At 29.6% G+C, this 23,089-nt stretch overlaps 1 protein-coding gene across 6 annotated transcripts in view; it reads left to right on the top strand.

The window, feature by feature from the left end:
* Positions 1-23,089, top strand: part of spri (Src homology 2 domain-containing protein sprint) — a 444,507-nt gene that overhangs the window by 272,380 nt on the left and 149,038 nt on the right. The gene's annotated exons all lie outside the window — the stretch shown is intronic.

The raw sequence follows: 23,089 nt of genomic DNA, 5'->3' as shown, positions 1-23,089 counted from the left end.
GCAAGAAATAATAAGGAGTATGCAATACTTACTTTAGGATAAGGAACTGCTCTTCGATAACTTTTTGTTTATTCGAAAAAATAAAAATTTATTTAAACTTTTTACATAATGTAAAGCAGTTTTTATTTATTGTTGTAATAATTTTACTGCCTATAATTAAAATAAATGAAATTCATGAAGCTCGGCAAGACTGAAAAGGAAATAAAATAAAATAATTTTAAAAATATTTCTAAAATATTAAAATAAATTTTCAATAAAAATTTAATTATTAAAAAAATGTGTTTTGTACAAATTACATTTAAAAAAACTTGTCTCTATCGAATATATGATTTTTTTACAATTTACTTGCTGACAATTAAATTGGTCTTTTTTTATTCAACTTAATTTTGTAATAATGAATTAAATGAAAAATACTTGTAATGAAATACGTAAATATGTATAAACACAAAATATAATAATTGAAAACTAATGAAAGCAAATTGAAAAATAATGCAAGTACATAAAATGATTAAAAAAATTTACATTTTTTAAATGTCTAAGGCAAACTATTTTTTATAGAAATAAATTCTAATTGAACAAATGAAAAAAAAAATTATTTTGTGTATTAAAAGTAATCTTAAAAATCTATTAACTATCTAAAATCTATTATCAGTCTAATAAATAAAAAAAGATCTAGAAAAGAGCCATAAATATCACATATATACTTCATTATGTTAATTCATATCACTAAAAAATTTAAAATACTTTTAATTGAATTTTTGTTCCTAAGATGCTTCAGAGTATTCAACTATTTTTTGATAGCTCTAAAAAATTTTAAATTAATAAATTTTATCACTATCACTATAACAAAAACAACATTTCGATTACAATTTGATACCCACAATAGACACACGCAAAATATGCGCCCAGAAAATACATACATTTATATATATATATATATATATGTATGGTCATATGTATATACACACATATATTGTTTTCAACTTAGTATCCAGCTTGCAGCTTTTATGGATAATCAATGATATTGCATTGTTTGTTAACTGCAATAAATCAAAGCAGTGCTGCTTTTGCATAAACCTTCAAGAATTTATTGTATTTATTGTTGTTGTAACTATGATTTCAAAAAACCAGTTGCTCACGGCTGCAGTCCACCTAGTTACTAAGTGATTTAAGAAAAGATGCTTGGCAAGGCGGCAACAAAGGTGTTGAGGTGCATTAAGAAATGCATAGAACTAAAAACATAAATGCATTTTTATAAGACTCACGTCTACAAAAGACTTATGTTGACAAAAATATTTGTAATGTTGTTAGATTATTATAACAATCATATGTTTTTTATCACGAAATCTTTTTCAATACTCGAAAAGACAGTCGACTTATATATTAGGGTGGAGCGAAAAAAAATTTTTTTTGCATAGCCTGAGTGTAAAATTTGTAGATCATAATAAAATAAAATTTTTGGAAAAAAAAATTTTTTAACATCTTTTAAAGTAAATTTCGAGTTAAAATTTTTATTTCGTAAAAAATGTTTGATAAGTGTTTTGTGGAGAGTCCTCTTTCTGGCCAATAAAAAGTTATCAACTTAGAAAAAATGTTTGTGGTCATCATTGGAGTTAAAAAAAAATCTTACACGACAACATGCTTTCCTTAAGCGTTAAAAAACTTTTGAGTCAAAAACCGCCAAATCGGTAATTTTTATATAAATATGAAGAGTTTAAACCAAAAAAAAAATGATTTTTTGTCCAAAAAAATTTTTAACTCGGAATTTACTTTAAAAGTGAGTGGGATGTTAAAAAAATTATTATTTTTTGTCCAAAAATTTTTGTTTTTTGTCCAAAAATTTTTGTTTTTTATAATCTACACATTTTACCCTCAGGCTAAGGAATAAAAAAAATTTTTTTCGCTCCACCTTACTATACTTACTATATATTATATTCCTTCAGTTAAACTCCGAATTTTGTTAAAATATTTTTTTTATGAATTTTGGAAAAATTTTAAAATAGTCCATTAAAATTTTTTTCAACGAGATTTAGTTTTTGTAATATTCGAAAAAACATTCAACTTATTTACCCAAAATATTTATTTACTACAATTTCAATATTTTCAATTTTGGTAGAATATTTTTTTTTTTTGTAATTTTTTGAAAAAATTTACAGCGCCCAGGGAAAATTTTTTGAATAAAATTTAGTTTTTGTATTATTCGAATTCGTTTTCATTGAATTTTGGTAGAATTTGTTTTGTTAACATTTTAAACCACCCAGGAACAAGATTTTGTTTTTGCAGCTTTCGAAAAAGATAATTTTGTTTTATTTAAACTATTTTTTGATTTTAGTTCTGAATTTTGTTTTCTTTATTTTTGTAAATTTTTGGAGAACTACAATTTTCGAAAAAACAATGAACTTATTCAAAATATTTCTCTATTTAAAATTTTCATTCCATTAATATTTGATGGACTTTGTTTTTCATTTTCGAAAAAATCATTTGACAAATACATTTAATTTTAGTTTAATTAGCAGACTGTTCTTTACTATTTGAAAAGACTACAATGAAAAGACTACAATGTTATGTTATCGAATTGAAAAAAACTATTGCTCTATATTATTTTTTTGCCTATAAAAACAAAATCTTGTTCTCATTAATTTTTGGTAAAAATTTTATAAAAATTCCTAATAAAAACTATTTTAACTAAAATTTTTTTAGTATTATATTTGAAAAAATATTCGTCTGGTTAAACAACTATATATAGATATATCAAACTACCAAAATTCATACACACATATATTTGAAATATAACATGGTATTTTTAATAACTAAAATTAACAATAATTTAAAAGTGGTTTAAAAAATGATATATATTTTTTAATATTTTTTTAGAAAGTTTTTTTATCATAAATGTTTCAACATTTCTTCACATATGAAATAAATTTCTAGTGATGTCACCCGCTAACTCAACAATTCACTGCAACTTTCCGTGATTTTCGCTAATTTGTAAAACACAAAAACTAATTTTAACATTTATTAGAACTCACGAGCGCACCAGTTGTAGCTAAGCGAAAACAACTCTGCATCCCCTTATACGCTAGCCAAAAGTATTTTCGTAATCAGAGCGTAAACAGGTTAATGGGATTTTGCATTGCATTGCACTTAAATTAGATCACCCCAAATCGCCGAAGTTGAATTAACTCACAGTTACGAAGAAAACCCTAAAGAATGCAAAAACAACAAATAAAATAAAAATGTAAATAAACTTCAGTACATAAATCAACAAATCGCTGACCATAGAGTCGACAATATTCAAAAACAAAAAACACAAGAAACAGTGTAGCCATATGACACAAAAGAAACTGAAAAATGTTATAGTAAAAAAGTTAAATAAAAGTTTTATAAACGATTGCTATACACATATATACTTGTATTTATATTAATTTCTACAATTTAAACGCTATATTTTTTTTCGAAAATTTTAAATAATTGGAATTCTTTATTAAAATTTTTTAGATTTTAGAATTCTTAGTGAAAAGAATTAATTAATTTGTGCAAAAATTTGCTCCTATGTACATATTAATGATCCACTTATATACCCCTATGTACTTCGCTATTTACAAGGCTACGATAAATATATCTAGCTAAATTTGTTTCTACTTGCTTACATATAAAGAATGGAACAATGGCTTCACTTGTTAGTGTTAATATGCCGTAAATGTTATGAATCACAGCCAACTACTTCAAACTCTATGTAGATAAACATACACAAACTTTCATTTATGGCTACTTACAGCAAGAAAAATATTTTAGGTACAACGTGTAGTACCAGGGGTTCTGTTAGTTACACGTTATGCTACGCTGAACTTTTCATGGCACTGATTTCATGCAACTACCACATTTTATTCTTTAATAAATGAATAATTGTTAGCAAATTTAGCAAAATAACTTGATATAAAAGTGTTCGCCAACAAATTGCTCTCGTATTGGAGCTCCGCCTCACAATAAAGTTAATGAGATGAAAAGATTACAAGAGCGTATTTGGATAGCTCTCAAACGTGTTATGAGCTCTTAAATTTAATCTTCTTTTGCCTTTGTGCCATTATTTGTTCGATTCGTCATTCGCTTATTAATCAATACGTTATTTGAATTATTACATTATATATAACATCAATATTTTCATTAATTGAATGAAACTTAAATCCATTAAAAATAATTTGGCACTAAATTAAACAGAAAATAAAATGACAAATATAATATAATGAAGCAGATATACTCTAATTTGAATCAATTCGCTTTTTAATAAATTAAGTATGTCGTTATTATTAATTAAATGAAAATTAAATCAACTACTTAATTATTTGATTTATAAAATATTAAATAAATTAAATATTTAAATAAAAAATTAAATAAATTAAATATTTCATTGAATATTTAAAATTAAATTATTGGGTGTATGCATTAATTCGTTTTTTTTTCGAAAATTAAGATTTTATTGTGAAAAAATTTTTATACATTTAATGTTCAAAGTATTGCCCATCGGAAGCTACGATGTTTACAGATCTTTCTGACAGTTTGTGGATCCCATCCCAAAAGAGCTTCTCCGAATTGGAGGTCAAGAAATAATCGAGCCAATTTCTGATACCCGGTTCTGAAGTGAAGCCTACTCCGGTGAAGGCATTCTGCATTGATCTGAAAAAGTGGTAATCTGGGCTATAAGGCGGGTGAGGTAGAACTTCCCACCCACAGTTTTCCAAATAGTTTTTAACTGGTCTTGCAACATGTGGCCGAGCGTTGTCATGATGAAAAATTATTGATTCGTGTCTGGTCGCATATTCTGGTCGTTTTTCCGCGATGGCCTTTTTCAAACGAATCAATTGTTTTCGGTAGAGGTCCCCATTGATCGTCTGACCCGATTTCAATAGCTCATAATAGAGCACACCCTTGTGGTCCCACCAAATACATAGTATAACCTTGGCACCATGGATATTCGGCTTTACCGCGGATGTCGATGGTTGGCCGGGCTTCACATACGATGTCTTGCGCTTTGGGTTATCATAATGAATACATTTTTTATCGCCAGTGACAATCCGATGCAAAAATGACTTGTTTTGGTGGCGTTGAAGCAACATTTCCGACATGCAGAATCGACGTTCGACGTCTATAGGCTTTAATTCATAAGGCACCCAATTTCCAAGCTTCTGGATGAATCCTAATGATTTTAATCGTCTGGAAACGGTTGCTTGATCAACTCCTAATACTTTTGCAAGTTCTTCTTGCGTCTGGCATGCATCTGCTTCGAGCAATGTCTCCAATTCTTCGTCTTGAAATTTTTTTTGGCTGTCCGGGTCGTTCTCCGTCGTCTAAGTCGAAATTGCCACTTTTAAACCGTCACCATAAACGTCCGGTAAAATACGATGGCTTTCGGTAGCCGTTTTCTTCATGTTAAATTAATGAAGAAGAACTCCGCGCAAAAACACTTTATCTGGTACAAATTTCGACATTTTCAAATGAATGAAACAAATTGTTGTTCACGCTAAAACAAATGACATCTACTGAAAACGACGCGAAATGACAGTACCTTTGAAATGAACACAGATAAACACGACGCGAAATAATACTAGTAGAGCCCTGTCTTAGAAAACCGCACGAATTAATGTATACATCCAAAATGAAAATTAAATAAATAAAAATAATAATTAGCTTTAAATGTAGGAGCAAATTAATATAAAAAATAAATCGGTTCAATATGATTTTGAAGCGAAGATATTCTGAATTGAGTTAATAACTAGTAATAAATTAGTTAATTTTTATATTTAGATATTTAAAATTGCATTATATAAACAAAAATTAAATCAATTAAAAATTTGCAAATTTATTTAACATTAAAAATAAAATGACAAATAAAATATCGCAGCTTACGTACGCTAAATTGAGTTAGTTAGTAATAAATAAGTTAATCATTTAAATGTATAAATGAAAATTAAATAATTTAAAAACTTAATTAGCTTTGAAATGAAAAATTAGTAAAGCAAATTAATGTAGTAAATAAAATGAGATTTTGAGGCTGCCATACCCTTAATTGAGTAAATTAAAAATTTTTTAGTATGAACATATTTCTAATTTAAGTATCAATAATTATGCATACAACTTTCATTAAAATTAAACACATTGATGAAGATTGCGTTTAATTTTTTACTTTTTAGCAGATTTAAAAATGTGAAACTATTTTTGCTTGTTATGATAATAAATTTTAACCGTTATTACTCCACACTTATAATATAAATATTTTTAAATTTTTCCTTCAATTATTTAAGCTATTTAAATGCATTAAACCGGCAAATATCAACAATATTTTCCTGCAGATATCTTTCTCGTCTTATTTTTGTTTCCAAACCAAATATGGAAAACATCATTAAAGTGTTTTAATTTTTTTTATCATTGTTATTGTGCTATGATTTAAATGAGTGAGCAATAATTGCCGAAGAAAATGTGCTGTTAACCAAATAAGGTGCATTTATCAAACATATTTCAATTTTTTCATAACCAACGAAGAGTTTGTAAGTATGCGTGTACATATTTAGCTATTTTTAATAGCCGTTACATATTAGTATTAATGCGCTTAGCTAAGCAAAAAAGAGCAACAACAATTGTGCGCCGGTAATTAATATGTGCAACTTACGGAACCGCACGTATGCGAGTGTGCATATATGCGGCGAGTAAAGTACGGGTTATTAAAGTGGAAAAATTAGAATTTATAAAAAATAATGCAATATTACGGTACTAAGTTTTCAGTTACACTTTAATGTATATATACGAGTATATTAATGGTTTTAAGGTTGCACATATTTGATAATAAAGTATCGATTTTACTTTCAATAATTTATTCTATTTGTATATAATATTATACATAAATACATATTTTAAGTATTTATCAAGTAATATATATTTAAGTGATATTGTATGAGAATGTCAACCATTTAGCATAATTCCTAAAGAAATAAGTTAGAACTAGGAGGTATTTTAACTTTAAGTTAGAACTTTTTCATATAAAGGCAGGATAATTATCAAAACGATTTTATATAGAAATACAAGGTTAATATGTTTCTAAAAAGTAATAATTGACTATAAAAATGTAAAATAGTGTTTAAATGTAAATTCAATTATTTCTGTATATCTCGTCTTGTCTTGTGTGGTTTAAAACTTAATAAGCTGTCACACATAGATTAAAACAGGTGAAACCAATTTTCAAAATACTTAAATTTACCTTTAAAATTTCGCAAATGCCTTTTGTTATCACAGAATTGGCAATTTAAAAAAAAAAGGCTCAGAATTAAATCTTGATGAATTCTGTTTATTTTGATGCACATAGCGTCATATTTCGCTAATTTTACAAAAGTATTTGAGTTAAAAATTTCAGAATGGTGGTAACATTTCATCAAAAATTCTCCTGCATAAATCTTTTTGAGGCCTGTTTAGTGTGATCTCCATATTTTAATACTTAATTTATTTTACAAAATTAATTAAATAAAATATTTCAACTAGGTGGCAATACTGTAGAAAATCCTTTCCGTTTGACAACGTGCTTAAGCCTATTTTAATATTTGATTATATTTTTTATAAAATTAATTCAATTAAAATTTTCAAACTGCTGGTAACTCTACTTAAAAATATTTTTGTCATAAAGCGATTGATTTAGTTTGATGTGAATATTAAAAATACTTAAATTTAAAACTAAGATTACACAAACACGTATTATTTGATGTCAGTCCAGTAATATTGCTTTTATTGCATGAAATTGTTTATATCGCAATTTTCTAACATATGGTAACATTTCAAAAAATATAGCTGAGAGTTATATGGGCTTATACCTTTCAGTTTGGTGCCCATATTTTATTATTTACTTCTTACAATAAGAAAGTTCAAATAGGTGGCAACCCTTCAAATAAATATGTATTTATATATACAAAAGAAATCGCGCTTAAGCTTGTTAAGCCCATATTGTAATATTTTAATTCATAATTAATTTTACCATATACAACCTTAGCAGATGGCAGCCCTTCTCAAAAATATGTTCCACAAAAATCCTGTATAAAGCTCCTCCGTTTGGCACCCATATTGTTATAATTGTTTATTTACAAATATTTATTGAATTAAAACTTTTAAACAGCTGGCAAGGCTAACAAAAAATATTTAAATATACAAACTTTCTAAACAATTCACTACCAATATTTGAGTGCCTTATCAATTACTTACTTTTAATTTTCAGACAGGTGGCAACCTTCATCAAATATTTTAAATAAGAAATTTTTCAAACCGGTTCAGCTTTTGCTATGCTGACACTCGTTAACTTCACAAAAACTTATTTAATAAATAAATTATTATTATAATAAATTAATATTAAATTAAGTGTTTTAACTATAAATATATGGCAACCATATCTTCTATAGTAACGCGAAATTTCGTTGGTATTTGTAGTAATTGGTTTTGGTGATGTTAACAAATGATTAATTTTGATGATATACATACTTCACTGTTACTTGAACTCGAACAGCTCTTGAACTAGCTGCAGCTAATCGAAAATTATAGCTATAAAATATAATTCACCAAAAAGTGTTCACAGATATTACATACATACACACATTGGTATATATGTTTGTACCTATATTTTTATTGTTGGTTCGCGTAGTATGAATATAATATTTTCTTGACTTATCACAGACCCACTTGTCATTTTATTTGCTTTATTCATTTATTAAGACATATTCTGATAAATATATGAAATTGTGTGGAAGCTAAAATATTGAAGAATGCAAGCCATTGAACTCCTAAATAAACAGAAAATTAAGTTAAAAGCATAGATTTGATTTTGAACCTTTATTATGTGAGGAAAAGTGTATATATGTATGTAAAAGAAGCACAACAATATACTTGTAATATAATTTTATATAATAAATAACATGAAAATTTGTAGATAAATAAAACCACGAATACGACTTTTGCTTCGATAAATTTTTGGTCATCCTTACCTCCTTAAATATGTATAATTTATATTTCTTTCTCTCACGTACGTAAACCCCTCTCACTATGATCATCTGCACATTCTTTATTACTTTTTTTCTCTCTTTTTTTCGTGATTCATTTAACTTGTTCAATGAATTTACTGTTTGTGTAGAGATTGAGTTGGCATAACAAACATTCGATAGTTTTTATTATCGTTAAAATGGCAATGTATTGCATAAAAAAACAACAACAATGAAACGGTATCGTGTCAGACGCGCTCAACTCACTTTTCGTTATCTGCTTAAACGATAAAAAAGGGTGTCGTCAAAAAAATAGGAATAAATATAAATCAAGTGTTACGAGCAAATAAATATTGCCCTGCTAAATTTGCTGAAAATAGCGAAAAAAGATTTTCCCTACTTTTGACTTTGAGTAATATATATATATGTATATAAATGATCAGCGTGAGTCGATTTAGCCATATCGGCGTCGGTATATACGCGAACTAGCCGCTCAGTTTTTTCGGTATCTATATATATTAAAAAATGTTGCTCACGTTCTTCTCTCCTCAAGTAGCTGCTTATTTGTCGGAACTGCAGATATCTGACCACTATAGCATATAGCTCCCATGCAATATGAACGTTCAAATTCAAGTATTTGTATGATAAACTTTTTCTTTAACGAAATATTTACACAAAATTCGGCGAGGACTGTTGTCCAAGGCAACGGTATAATCCCTGACGAAATTGTTCAGATCAAATCTCCACAGCATATAGCTGTCATACAAACAGACCGATCCAAATCATGTTCTTGTATGGCAACTTTTTTATTTGTGAACAGCGCAACCGAAGTTAACGTTTTGTCTTCTTCTTTTATTATAATCATATATGCTATAATATTATCATTGAGAACACGCTGTCAGAAATTGTATATAATTTTATCAAAAAGCTAATATGAACATAAAAATTATTTTTCGCTGAATAAGAATATGCCTATGTGTATAATGTATAAAAAAAACTATTCACACTAGTTTAACGGTATTATTTTTCTTTTCTTGTTTGTTGAATAACAAAATTAAGGCTAATACCTTGCTTTTAATTAAGCACCTACAAACTCTCCCCCTTTTTTACAGTTCACACAATTTCTATTTTCTCGCGCCAGCCACATTCTTTTAATTTTTTCGTTTTCTGAGATATTTTCTTTTGTTTTTAGCTGCACGATTTTGTCATAATTTTCCTTCAAGTATCTTCCAGCTACCGAATTTAGCATTCTTCACTGTGCGATGCGTCTACCTTTTGTGCTCGCCACACTCATTTACACGCATTCATGTTCTGTGCCGCTTTTGGTCGCCCGCTACCAGCTGTTTGCCGCTGCCAACAGCGTTGAAGAGTCTCTCACAGTCAAAGCAATTGTTGTATTTACGCTGTTTGTTGATATTTGGAATGCTCTGCGTTGCTATATGAGTCGTTATGTGCCTTAATTGTTGTTGCTTAAAGACACACACATGCGTAACGGTACCTTTAGAAGTGAGTTCAAGCCACTTTGCCACCTTATCGACACCAATTGACCGCTAGCGATTTGAGGAGTAGAATCTGAGAAATGATTTCATGCATAAATAAACAATTACATAATTGTAAGTTTGTATGTATATAAAATATATATGTACATATATAAATGTTTTGTTTTCGACCCGCACGCAATTTTAACCTCCGCTATGTGGCTCAAATTAACACCAGCGTTGGGCCACAAAAATATTTACAACTACATAGATAAGCATTGCTTACATACATACATATATACAAACATATCTATATCTACTTACATATTTACGAGCATATTTTCACTTTCATATATCCATTAGTGGCAGTTTCTGCGATAACTAACTAGACCTTTCACTCACTCATTATTTGTATTTACCTGTTGGCTGTGCTGTTTTTGTTATTATAATAAAATGCCAACCAAGGCATGTAATATGAAATTACATATTTACTTATGTATATACATATATAAATACATATATATTGTTACACTTATGCTCGAGTCATTGTAATTCTTCCGTGTCTTATACTTTCTTTGTCGCCACTTATGTGTGCAAGTATGCCACAAATGTGACCGTGACGACCACACGCCACTGCCGCCGCAATTGTCCGTCTCAGTCCCGGTGCCGCCGTTGGCATCATTCATAACAAGATAATTACGAAATGACAACTTAAGTCAAACAAACAGAATGTGTTTTAAAAGTAGAAAGTGTGCGGCAAATGAGGAAACACTTACGGACGGTGTTGCCAGATGTTTGCAATTAGCAAAATTATTATTTTTTTTAGCAGAAAATTGGAATTTAGCAACGAAAAAATTCAAGGTTTTATGCATATAAAAAATTTTTCAAGATATATAATTTTTGGATAAAAAGAAATAATTTATTTTTATACATACCACTTGTCATAATATTTGTAAAAGCAAAAAATTAAGTAACGCAATTTTTAGTTTCAGAAAAATTAAATCATTTATGCCAATTTTTTGTAAAAAATTTCAATATTTATTAATTATATTTATTTATTATTATTTTTAGACTTATTGGGAACAATTAAAATATTGCTTAATAACAATTGGTTAGAAAAAATTTTAATTAAAATCCATTGTGCTAATTTTTATACCCTGAACAGGATAACCCACGATGTTTGTAATACCTACAAGGAAACGTCGGAGACCCTATGGCGAGCTGAATAAATTTAGCCAGTCTGCCTGTCTTTGTATAAGCATCCTATTCACTCAGTTTTTGAGTTATTGATCTGAAACCTCCTTTTCTCACTAAAAAGATGTTCATTTGTCGGAACCGCCGATATCAGATCACTATGCTCGTACACATAGCCGCCTATATGAAAAACATTTAAAGTTGACAAGATGTCTTCACGAAATTTGACATAGCTTATTTTCTAAGGCAAGATTACAATATGAGAAGAAATTTTAGAGATCGGACTACTATTGCAAATAGTTGTCATACAAACTGAACAATCCAAATAATGTTCTTATATGAAAGCTTCTTTGTTTGTGAGGGGTACTCTAGCTTCGGTGCAACCGAAGTTAACGTGTTTTAACATGTTTTTTTAACCATTTTGAAACAATTAAGTATTATCTATTTAATATCTTAGTTCTTATTCTTGGCTCTTTAAAACAGTACTCATAATTTTCCTTCATTTTGTTTTGTTGCCCAGCGGATTATGCTTGGTGACATCGTCTATTCCATTGCCACTTTGGAATGTTCATAGCCTAAGCATCTGAAGAAAAAATCTATTGATCACTATTAAGAAAATTCATTTTCAATATGACCCAAAAATTATCTGTTGATTATCTTAAGTATTCCATGTTAATTGAATGACAATTAAACCTTAATTGTTCGGCAATTAAACAATAATAGAAAGGCAATTTAGAACAATTTCACACTAGTTGGATGATCATTAAATAAAATGAAAATTTACTTAGTTGTCTTCAGTTAAAGTCCAAATTATATTGCTATTTTTGGATAAAAAAATTTCGAAATAATATGACTTGAGATTATGCATATCTAAAACAATTAAACATTGCTTGAATAACGATAAGTTACTGATTGATTGACAAGATTTAAGGTTAGAATTCTTAATACTATTGATCTCTTTCAACCAAAGCGTAGTCTTATTATTAAACCGACAGAAGTAGAGATAAATGATTGATCACTATTACGAAAATTCATTTTCAATATGACCCAAAAATTATCTGTTGAACATCTTAAGTGTTCCATGTTAATTGAATGACAATTAAACAATAATAGAAAGGCAATTTAGAACAATTTCACACTAGTTGAATGACCATTAAATAGAATGACAATTTACTTATTTGTCTTCAGTTAAAGTCCAAATAGTATTGCTATTTTTGGATAAAAAAATTTCGAAATAATATGACTCGAACAATTAAACATTGCTTGAATAACGATAAGTTACTGATTGATTGACAATATTTAAAATTAGAATTCTTAATACTATTGATCTCTTTCAACCAAAACATAGTATTATTATTAAACTTATTATGTGTGGAGAAATTAGAAGTTATCACATCAATATTGATAAGTTCACCGCTCATTTTTTTAATAATGGTAAAACTTGGTACTAATGAGTATACTTGTATTACTAAATATAACGCAGTTACCACAAACGTCTCGGTCTAAACTAATAGACAAGAATTCATTTCATAAAAGTTGGTGAAGTAGTAGATAGGGCAGCACTTTTGTGTCTTAAAGAGAATCTTTATTCAAATCGGTTCAAACATGTCGCTGTTTCAATTTAAGGGGTTTTCTGCTGTACTATATGAATATTAGGCCTGGCGTAGTATTGTAAAAAAGAACATCTTTAAGAAATGTTTTATTGAACTCTTTCTATTTAATTACTTTCTCAGACAAGGATGAATAATTAAAATTTATTACGAAGTCGGCTCATCAACATCATCATTCAATTATTCCACTTCGCTGAGCCACTAGCGATTACGATAAGTACACGAAAAAATACTCGCCACGCCCACCACACTTTAACCGTTTCCTGCTCAATACAAAACAAATAAACAATGGAAGTTCTTTCTTTCATAATTTCAATTTAGAACGTCTGCCTAGCGTTTTCCTCCGCCCCCTGCGTCACCACAAACCAAGAGACCTTTAAACATCAGTGCAAAAGATGAAGCTGAACCCGAAAAATTTAGCAACAAATTAAACGCACATTTTTAATTACCACAACAAAAGCAACAACATTATACAGTAACACATACTGCAAAGGGCACTTAGCGACTCGAGACAAAGCGGGCAAAGCGCGTAAGCAAGAATCGAGTTCATTATATTCAACTTAATTACTATCAAGTTTGCATAAAAGCACTTTGGCTTGTCGTAGCGTGTGTGGGAAGCACACAGTTTACTATTCAAACGATCATGTAGAAGTCTGCATATATACCGAACACTTATCTTATGCGAGTCTTTATGTATGTAGTCCGTTTCAGCTTCTTCGTGGCTTGCGGCGCTACTGCAGCGCCATCAAACTCAGCCGAAAAGGCAAAATTGCAGGGCGGAGGCGTTGCCAATTGGATTTGGCGCAGCGCGAAGATGTGCTACTCGCGTTGGCTGCCGGGTATAGCAATGCACTGAGTATGTCAGCTCTTATACCCACCCAGCCTCTATTATGGTGGGCCTTAGCTTTGGTGAATGCTTCGTATTGCAAAAAAACGGAAGTTTTAAATCTCCGCAGCGCGTGTAACGCAATCTGAGTCGCAGATTTTGTCGACAGAAGTTGAGATAAATGTACTGAAAATAATTATAATCTGCAATTCATATGCGAGTTGGTGTTTTTGACATTGCAGTTCCGTGCGGCGGTAGAAAAGCGAAACAAATAGTAATAAACTAAGCCTGGACCCGGCTTTAATTGCTCTTGCCGAATACTTGAGAGTGCGAAGGTAATGACTAACGGGAAACGCTCTACAAACTAAACTAGAAATCCTTCTTTCCAAAATACTAGCTTTAAAGAAAGATAGGAGAGGATCTCGAGATGAAAATCAGCTTTCGGCTACGATTTTGTGTTTCAAGTTTGGGTGCTTTGGTTATGTTAAAAATACGACAAAGGAACCAGTCAATACTTTTCTATAACAAATCATTAGCGTATTGAATGAGATCCTCAGTGATGTCTTATACAAACTAAACCATCAAAAAATGGAAATGGCAGTGACGAGAACCATGATTGGCTTCTGGCCTCTTCTTATCAGAGCAGATATAGGAGAAAAATGGAAGAGACGACCCTGTGATTCTAGACGGATAACGGGTTTAACATGAGCCTTTAGTCCAATTGCTCAATTTTTATCCGAGCAATAACTGCTAAATGGAGTACTATCAAATAAACTACCGCTAGTTAGCACCGAATGATTATAATACGCTAGGTTTTAAGTATTTTTACAGCAAAAGTTTGATGCAACAACTGAACCCCTGACACTTGCGCCGCTTTACTCTTCCTTTTCAATAAAAATATTTATTAAAGACCTCAAAGTGAGCTTTGTGTAGTAAATATGTGGGTAGTGCCAAATAATAATACAATCGTTTACACCATTTTATAATGGTTGGGCCGAAATGACCTACAGTTTCATCAACAGTTCGTTAGGTTCATGCCATTTTTTGAGAACTTACTGTTCATGAAGTATAAGTTGGATCTTAGGGGCTTATATAGATATCACATTGTTTCAAAGAGTTCTGTATATCTTTCCTAAAAGCTGTGATAAAGGGTTTTTACAATAAAGAAATATGAATTTGAAGAACAACGCTTTTTTACAAGTTTCTGCTTAGCTCTTCTTTTTGAACTTAACAGTTCGAAGCACCTGCGGCTTTTAAGATTGTTATCTTTCGCCATCAATGGATTCGTTTCGTAATTAAACTCAAGTTTTAAAGCTACGCCTACATAAATCCGCAAAGCCATTAGAAGACACCTACGATATTACAGAAATCCATATACGAGAAGCTGTTAAATTTTACTTACGTTGAGGTATTTAAAACACAAACTAAATTTAAAAAAAAATATATATTTTTTTTTTTAATTTTGTTTTGGCGTTGTAAAATAAATATTTATGTGTTTTTGTAAACGTAAAGTGTGTCCGTCGTGCTGCCAGTGTGTACGCTTTTGACACATTTGTACGCAGCTTCAATGTCAACAAAGAAACTAAAAACGCTCAAACCTCAAAGGCAAAGTTATTTATATATTTGTTAGCATTATTTGTTCGCTGATTACCACACATAAAACATTGTGTAAATATGAACCAAAAAATTAATTATATTTTTTTTTGCATTTTATATACAATTTTTTCGAAATATATGATAATATATTAATAAAATTCAAAGCTCAATTTTAATTTTAAATTTTTTTCTCTCATATCTTTCCTGTATAATAAAAAATAATAGTTCTTTTTACTGTTGCTGTTAGTTTCTTGGCACAGGCTGCCTATTTGGAGGTTATGTACCACTTTTACAAGTGCCAAGTATTTCTCAAGCGAGCAGAAGGGCATACAAGTAACAAAAATCAAGCAGAAATCTTGGCACCCACACGCACTTGCATATAAGATTTAATCATCCGCACAGATAAATTGGTTTTATGGTTCCTACTTGTATAACAGTAAATAATCTTTCATACAAATAGTCGCAAATATCTGCAATGCTGTATAAATTCAATATAGGTCTGAGTACAATCTTTTAAGCAACTAGAGCAAATCTGTACGAAAAATTATCACACGTTGCTATAACCCCAGTATAATGGAGTGGCGGTGTTAGCTTATGAAATGTAAGGGCAATAAAATAAAAAATATAAATAAATGATTAGCGTGATGAGCTGAGTCGATTTAAGCATGTCCGTCTGTCAGTATACAAGTATACGCGAACAAGTCCCTCAGCTATCGATCTGAAAACTTGCACACGTCTATTTCTCCCCAAGAAGCCGCTCGTTTGTCGGATCCGCCGATATCGGACAAAACACAACATGAGCAATTAAAATGAAGTTCTTGTATGGAACTTTTTTGACAAGATATTTGCATAAAATTTGTCATGGATTATTACCCAAACCATTGCTATAATCTCCGAAGAAATTGTTTAGATCGGACAGCTGTTGCCATACAAACTGATCGATCAAAATTAAGTTCTTGTTTGGAAAACTTTGACAAGATATTTTCACAAAATATCACGAATATCAAACTGGCCGATCAAAGTCAAGAAAAATATCTTTTTATGTCCGTTTATGTTATAAGCAATGGACCTGTGAAGAGTATTACAACTTCGGTGCAGCTTCGACGCGGTTTGGTTTGTTTTTGTAATGAATTTGTGCTAATTGTGTTCCCCTAGAACAGAAAGCTAGTATATATGGTAGTCTGTAGATCAGCTGAAATAGATTAAGGTAAACCTGTATGTGTGAAGATTCGGGAAAGAACCAGAAGATGATCAAAATCTTTTCATAATACACAACAACAACAATATAAACAAATACCTCAACTATCTAGAGTAGCTTCAATTCCCAACTGAAGCCTCAGCAACTGACAGCTGCTACCCAAACGCTAAAGCCACCAACACTCACACACATACATATTTGCGAGCAACTATTGCTACGACCATTGTTGCTACTCTTACTGCTGCTGGCAGCACATTTGTTGTCTTGCGCTGCCTTTTAAGGCGACAGATGCCAAACAAGAAATCGTCAATGAAATGAGCCCAAAAAACCGGTTATACATTAACCACAAATGGTAAAATGATGAAAAAAATTAACAAAAATAAAAAATATTTACATATACATATATGTATGCACATATATACTGAAAATAATATGTCTTCATCTACGAGTGTTCATGCCACCACTGCTTAGCTTTTGTTGTTGGGTTATTGCTACAGCGCTTGCAAGCTGCTTTGTGCCACTGCAGTTGTTAAAGTTTTAATAGGCTTGCCTTAATTCACACAACAGGCATAACATGTAACAAATTTTCGACTAATATTTTCATTCAATTACTTAATTTTCGTTTTCTTTAGTGAGGGCTGTTAGTGCTGAGACCTTCAAATGTATTTGTACTTTTATTTCATAATTTTGTGCTCACGTAACATTATTTATTATATTTTACTTTTTATCTTAATTTTTACTTATTTTTTTAATTTTATTTTTTTTATATATAAAAAGCACATGCCTTTATATAGAAAGTTTAATATATCTTTTCAACTTTATTTTTTTCTATCAAAATCAACTGATAAAAAATAAGTGATGCGTAAAGTCTGCGTAAAACTTTTTGCTCGTAAATTTGTAGAGAAACAAAAAAACATACATTTTATTTATTAATTTATAAAGAAGTTTTAAAAATGTTCATACACATTCAATTGTAAATATAAACGAATATAATAATTGTAAAATATTATATTTTCACTTCTAATCGAAATAAATTTCGAATCTCATGCAAAAAGTCACTTTTACTTGGTTTAACAGCAATGCCTCAAATAATATCTGCTATCAGCACTGTTAGCTCTGTTTGTTTTTCACCTCTGTTACATGGTTTTTTCAGTTGAAAAGAAAAAAAATTTCTCAGTTAAAAAAAGTACCAACATTCTACAAAATTTCAAACATTGCTATTTCATTTTCCTAGACTAACTATGCCTACTTAATATTACTGTGTTATTGTGACTATTTTTTCAATTGTAGATTAATTTTTATTTGATCAAATATCGCCTCCTTTGAAAAGTTATAAAATTAAGTGTAAAATATCACTTCTCTCTACCACTCATCACTTATTCAATATCATTATCTACACTTAAAAAGCTGGAAAATCATGAAAAGGATGAGAAAACGTCGGAAATATAATTTTGGTTTAATTTCTCTGTATTTTTTGTGTTTATTTGTTTTGAAAGAAAAAAATGTATTTCGCTTAAATGAGTTGAAAAGATGCCGCCTAATGAACGATCGATTCGGAGTGATTATTAGAAATACATAGATACGCTTTTGCATATATGTTTACATTATGTGTGTTAGTGGTTGGAGCAGAAAGTAATAAAGGTGCGGTAGCTTTAAGTGTTCAATAAATATATATCGGGCGAATGTTAATATTTTTTTACTGAAAAAGCATTAAGTTTTACTATTTCAATATTGAATTTTTGTTGCAAAGTTTCAACTTTTTTCATTAAAGAAAAATAATAATAATAAATAATTATTCTTAAAATTCTTAATTAAAAAAGTTTAGCAAAAACATAAATTTTTTAAAGGAGTTTAATAAATATTTAAGATCTTAATATTTTGAAGACGTATTTTATTACAAATAACTAAATAAAATTAAAATTTTTCGACATTAAAAATATTATCAACTCATCTGCAATCATCGTTCACGAATCACATATCGATTTTAATTTCTTTGTATGTATTAAATATTTATCGATTACTCATTTCTAAATCTAATTATCATTTATATTGATAAGTATGCATCGATTACTAATTTTGATATTAAATTTTCGATAAATATGGTATATATATCGATTAATAATTTTGATATTTAATTATCGATATGTATGAAAAATATATTAATCACTAATTTTCAGTTGTATTGAAAATTGTTAAGAGCATATTATGCGCCCTGAAGCTCCGCCCTTGCTTTTTACTGCTACAGCGGACACCGAAAGCTAGAAAATTTTTTTATTGTAATAAAAAAAATATGTAACCAAAAATTTGAATACTCATATGACAGCGGCTTTACGCAGCACTGAGATAAAAATAAAGCGGCAAGCAGCGAAGATATTGGATGCAGGGTAGGCACGACATATTGAACTACAATATATTCATGCTATATGCTTATATGTTTGTGTGTGTTTCCATAAATGCGCATACATACATATGTTTAAATGTAATATTTATGCTTCAAACAACGCAGTCAACTGCAAAAACAACAAAAAATCTTATGGATATGTGTTGATGGCGCTGCACGAATTGCTGCCACACGCTCGCCCGTTGGGAACTGGTTACAAAAATCGAAATTTCCATACATTAATTGCATACAATTTGTGCACCGACTGCATTAACGCACGCACACATGCGTCTGTATTTAAATTTGTGTAATTTTTGGTTTTCACTTTTTATTGTTATCAATTTATCAACAATCATTTTCAACTTTTACCACTTTTCCCATAACTCTTCGTAATAAAATAAAATTTTATTTGCAATAAAATCGATTTGCGTTAGCCAAACAACAGCAATTGGTAGCTGATAGCCAGCAATTGCCGAGAGTTGCCCCAACTGCCGCAGCAAATGTACTTACATGTGTTCTTGTATGCATGCTTGTTGTGGGCGTAGTATATGTGTGTGGGTTAAGTATAAGTATGCATGCATTTCCAACTGGCGGTCTGCCTGTTTGTTGGACTGGCCATTGCCCGATTACACGCCCAGAAATTGTTGGAAAAAATAAAAGTCAAAGAAATCAAAGAAAAACATTAAACACAGACACACATACATACACACATGTGTATGTTTGTCTGCTTTTCTCGTGGGGAGAGCTCGTTCGCTCGCCCATTCAACTCGATTAATGTGGAATTTTATTTTATTGAATGCGGCAATTTGTAATCAATGCAAGCCAAACGGGGAGCGACCCAAGCGTAAAGTATACCTACAGACATACATACACGCATGTAAATATATGCGTGTGTAAAAATATTGTAATATTTATATTATATATACATATCTTGGTTTATTTCTGTGGACCTGTCTGCACTGCGTGTGGAAAAAGCTTGGCGCTCGCTCGCTTGCCACAAATTGTCTGTCTTGTTATTAGCAACTATGCTGCGGTTTCGCTGAGTGTTGGCTAGCGCTTGTCTAGAGCTAATTTAATTTTTGTGAAAGCAAATAATTTTTCTGTTGGAAAGATGTAAAAATAATAAATATAAAATAGATAAACAATTGTGGAAACATAATTTTATAGTGATTTTCAAATTAACTCTATAACCTTATAACTTTTAAACCCATTGAGGATTTTAAAATTCATAAAATTAAAGTTTTCGCTACAATACTTTTTTTTTGTTTTTGAAATTAAAATTTTTCCATATTTAATTTTTTATTTGTTTTTTTTTCTTGGAAATTTAATATTCTGAAAACTATTTTTTTTGCGTTTCAAATTCAAAACTTTAGTTTTTCAAATTTTATAAATTTGGAACTGATTTTTTGTTAAGTTGAAAAACTAAAATGCTCTAAATGTCCCATTCAGAATTTTCAATTTTCCAAAATTTAAGTTTTCGCAACAATATTTCTTTTAATTTTCAAAAACGAATTTTTGTTTTTGAAATTAACTCTTTTCCAAACATAATTTTTCGTTTGTTTTTTCGTGCAAATTTAATACTTGGACAACTATATTTTTTTGCGTTCTTCGCGTTTTAAATTCAAAACTTTAATTTTTCCAAATTTAAGTTGAAAAATTAAAATGAACGTAATTATAAACATGCAAGATGTTCGTTCAAATATGTGGGCTCAAATACCAAAAGCTTAATCTCCATCATATCTATAAAGTGGGGCTATTAAGCTAGTAAACTATATACATACTTACAATTATTTTTATAATTTTCAAATTCGAAATACATACATTTTCGTTTTCATTTTTTTTCGAAATGTTTAATACTTTTTTCGCATTTTAACTTAATTTTAAATTCAAAATTCCACACTTTTGGAAATTTCTAAAACTTAAAACTTAATTTATTTTCGAAACATTACAAAAAAATATTTTTCGTCAGAATTTCAGCATTCATAAATTTCAAAATATTTCAATAAAACACTAGCTCAAACCTACCGTGGATTTTCCTAGTTTTCAGATTTTTCATAATTAATTACTCTAAAAATTCGCTAACGGTTTTCAAAAACAACATTTCACTCGCTTTCATTATAAACATTTACCAATATTATTTCATATAAATCTGAATTGTATTCCAATAACTTTATTTTTATTAAGTCTCTAAGACTGCAGCGACGTGCAACTTTTATTAAATTAAACAACAACTCATGCATTATAATCGAGTGAATGTTCGCACACAAGGTTAACTGCATTTCAAAAGTGCCTTTGTATTCTATTACTACACTTGCTTATTCATTTGTTTGCAGTTGCTACAGAAAGAATACCTTTTCGCGCATCTGCAACAACAAAAGGTACACAAAAATATGTGGTATGCATTGAATAGATAATATAATGAACTGTTTGCGGAGTAGTGCTTTTTGGGCTGATGCTAGTTGTTAGCTTATATTCATAAGCGAAGTTGTGACTTTCTTCCACTGAAAGATACCACATTATTAAAAAAGTTGAAGGGCAAATTATTTACAAAAAAACCAGATTTGTTTCCAACTAAGATAAGATTTAAAACTGATTTATTAAATCGGAATAAGTCGTTTTAAAGACTGAAATTTAAATTTTCAATAGGTCAATATTTTTTTACAAAAATTTTTCTTACAAATTACGTAAAAGTGAAAAGCAATATTGAAGAAGTTTGTTAACGCCTGCTTATTATCAATATAGTTTCACAATTTCATTTCACTTGGTTTTATTTTACATACATACATATACAATATATTTAAGTAAGTCAAATAAGCAGATAAAAAGTGTTAAAAATAATACATATTTGGAAGAACTACGTGTTACATATATTTAAGTATATATTTTTTAGTAACGAAATGAATAGAAAAGGTATTTTTTTCAGCTTTATGTTACTACAAAAAGTCAAAGACAATCATAAAATGTTTGTGAAACACTGCAAATGATTAATACTGGTAAATGATTTATATTATATATTATATTATTTTTCTGTAAATAAATAATATAATATTTAATGCAGATTTAAAATTATTACTTAAAAATTAAAAAAAAATGGTGAAACAGTTTGTGAATGCCTGCCTATGATTTTTATTAGTTTAATTTACTTGAAGTGAAGAAGCCAATTGGAAATATTACTTTAGACAGCTTTATGATCTTACAAAATAAGTCGGTAGGAACATAACAAAACTTTGGGGATACCTGTAATATGTAATTACAATTGTGGTTGCCGGTAAATTGCACAGATACGTTTATAATGGTTTCTCATGTCACATAGCCTAAATAATCTTCATGCTTGATGCTACATTTTTAATAAAAGGTCTGATAATTTTGCACTAGTAACCAAACTAGTACTTTTAGAACCAGTTAGGTTTCTACTTAAATTGTCTAGCAACTATTTCGATTGCATACTATTATTCAACACTTAATGTCATTTCTATAGACCTCACAGACTCGCCGCCTACAGTAATATAACACACGCGGCATGTTGCCCCAGACAAGTTGGCGTAAGCTCTTGTGCTTAAATATTTTCGTTTTTCATTTTATTTAAACTTTAAACTAGCCGCACTTTAATTTACATACCTTGATACGCAGCTACTTAGCTGCTTAGTTGACAGCTGTTTATATTAACATTAGCATTTACACATATATCTATGTTTGTATGTGTGTTGGTATGTTCCTTTGAATTTTTGAGCGCATAATTCTTTACGCATATCTACTTTACAACGCATTACTATGGCTTTATCACTGCCCACATGTAATGCGA

Source organism: Bactrocera oleae, chromosome 5 (genome assembly GCF_042242935.1).
Source record: "Bactrocera oleae isolate idBacOlea1 chromosome 5, idBacOlea1, whole genome shotgun sequence".
In the NCBI taxonomy this organism is placed as follows: domain Eukaryota; kingdom Metazoa; phylum Arthropoda; class Insecta; order Diptera; family Tephritidae; genus Bactrocera; species Bactrocera oleae.
Note: the sequence above shows the minus strand (reverse complement) of the source record. Positions and strands in the feature narration are given on the sequence as shown.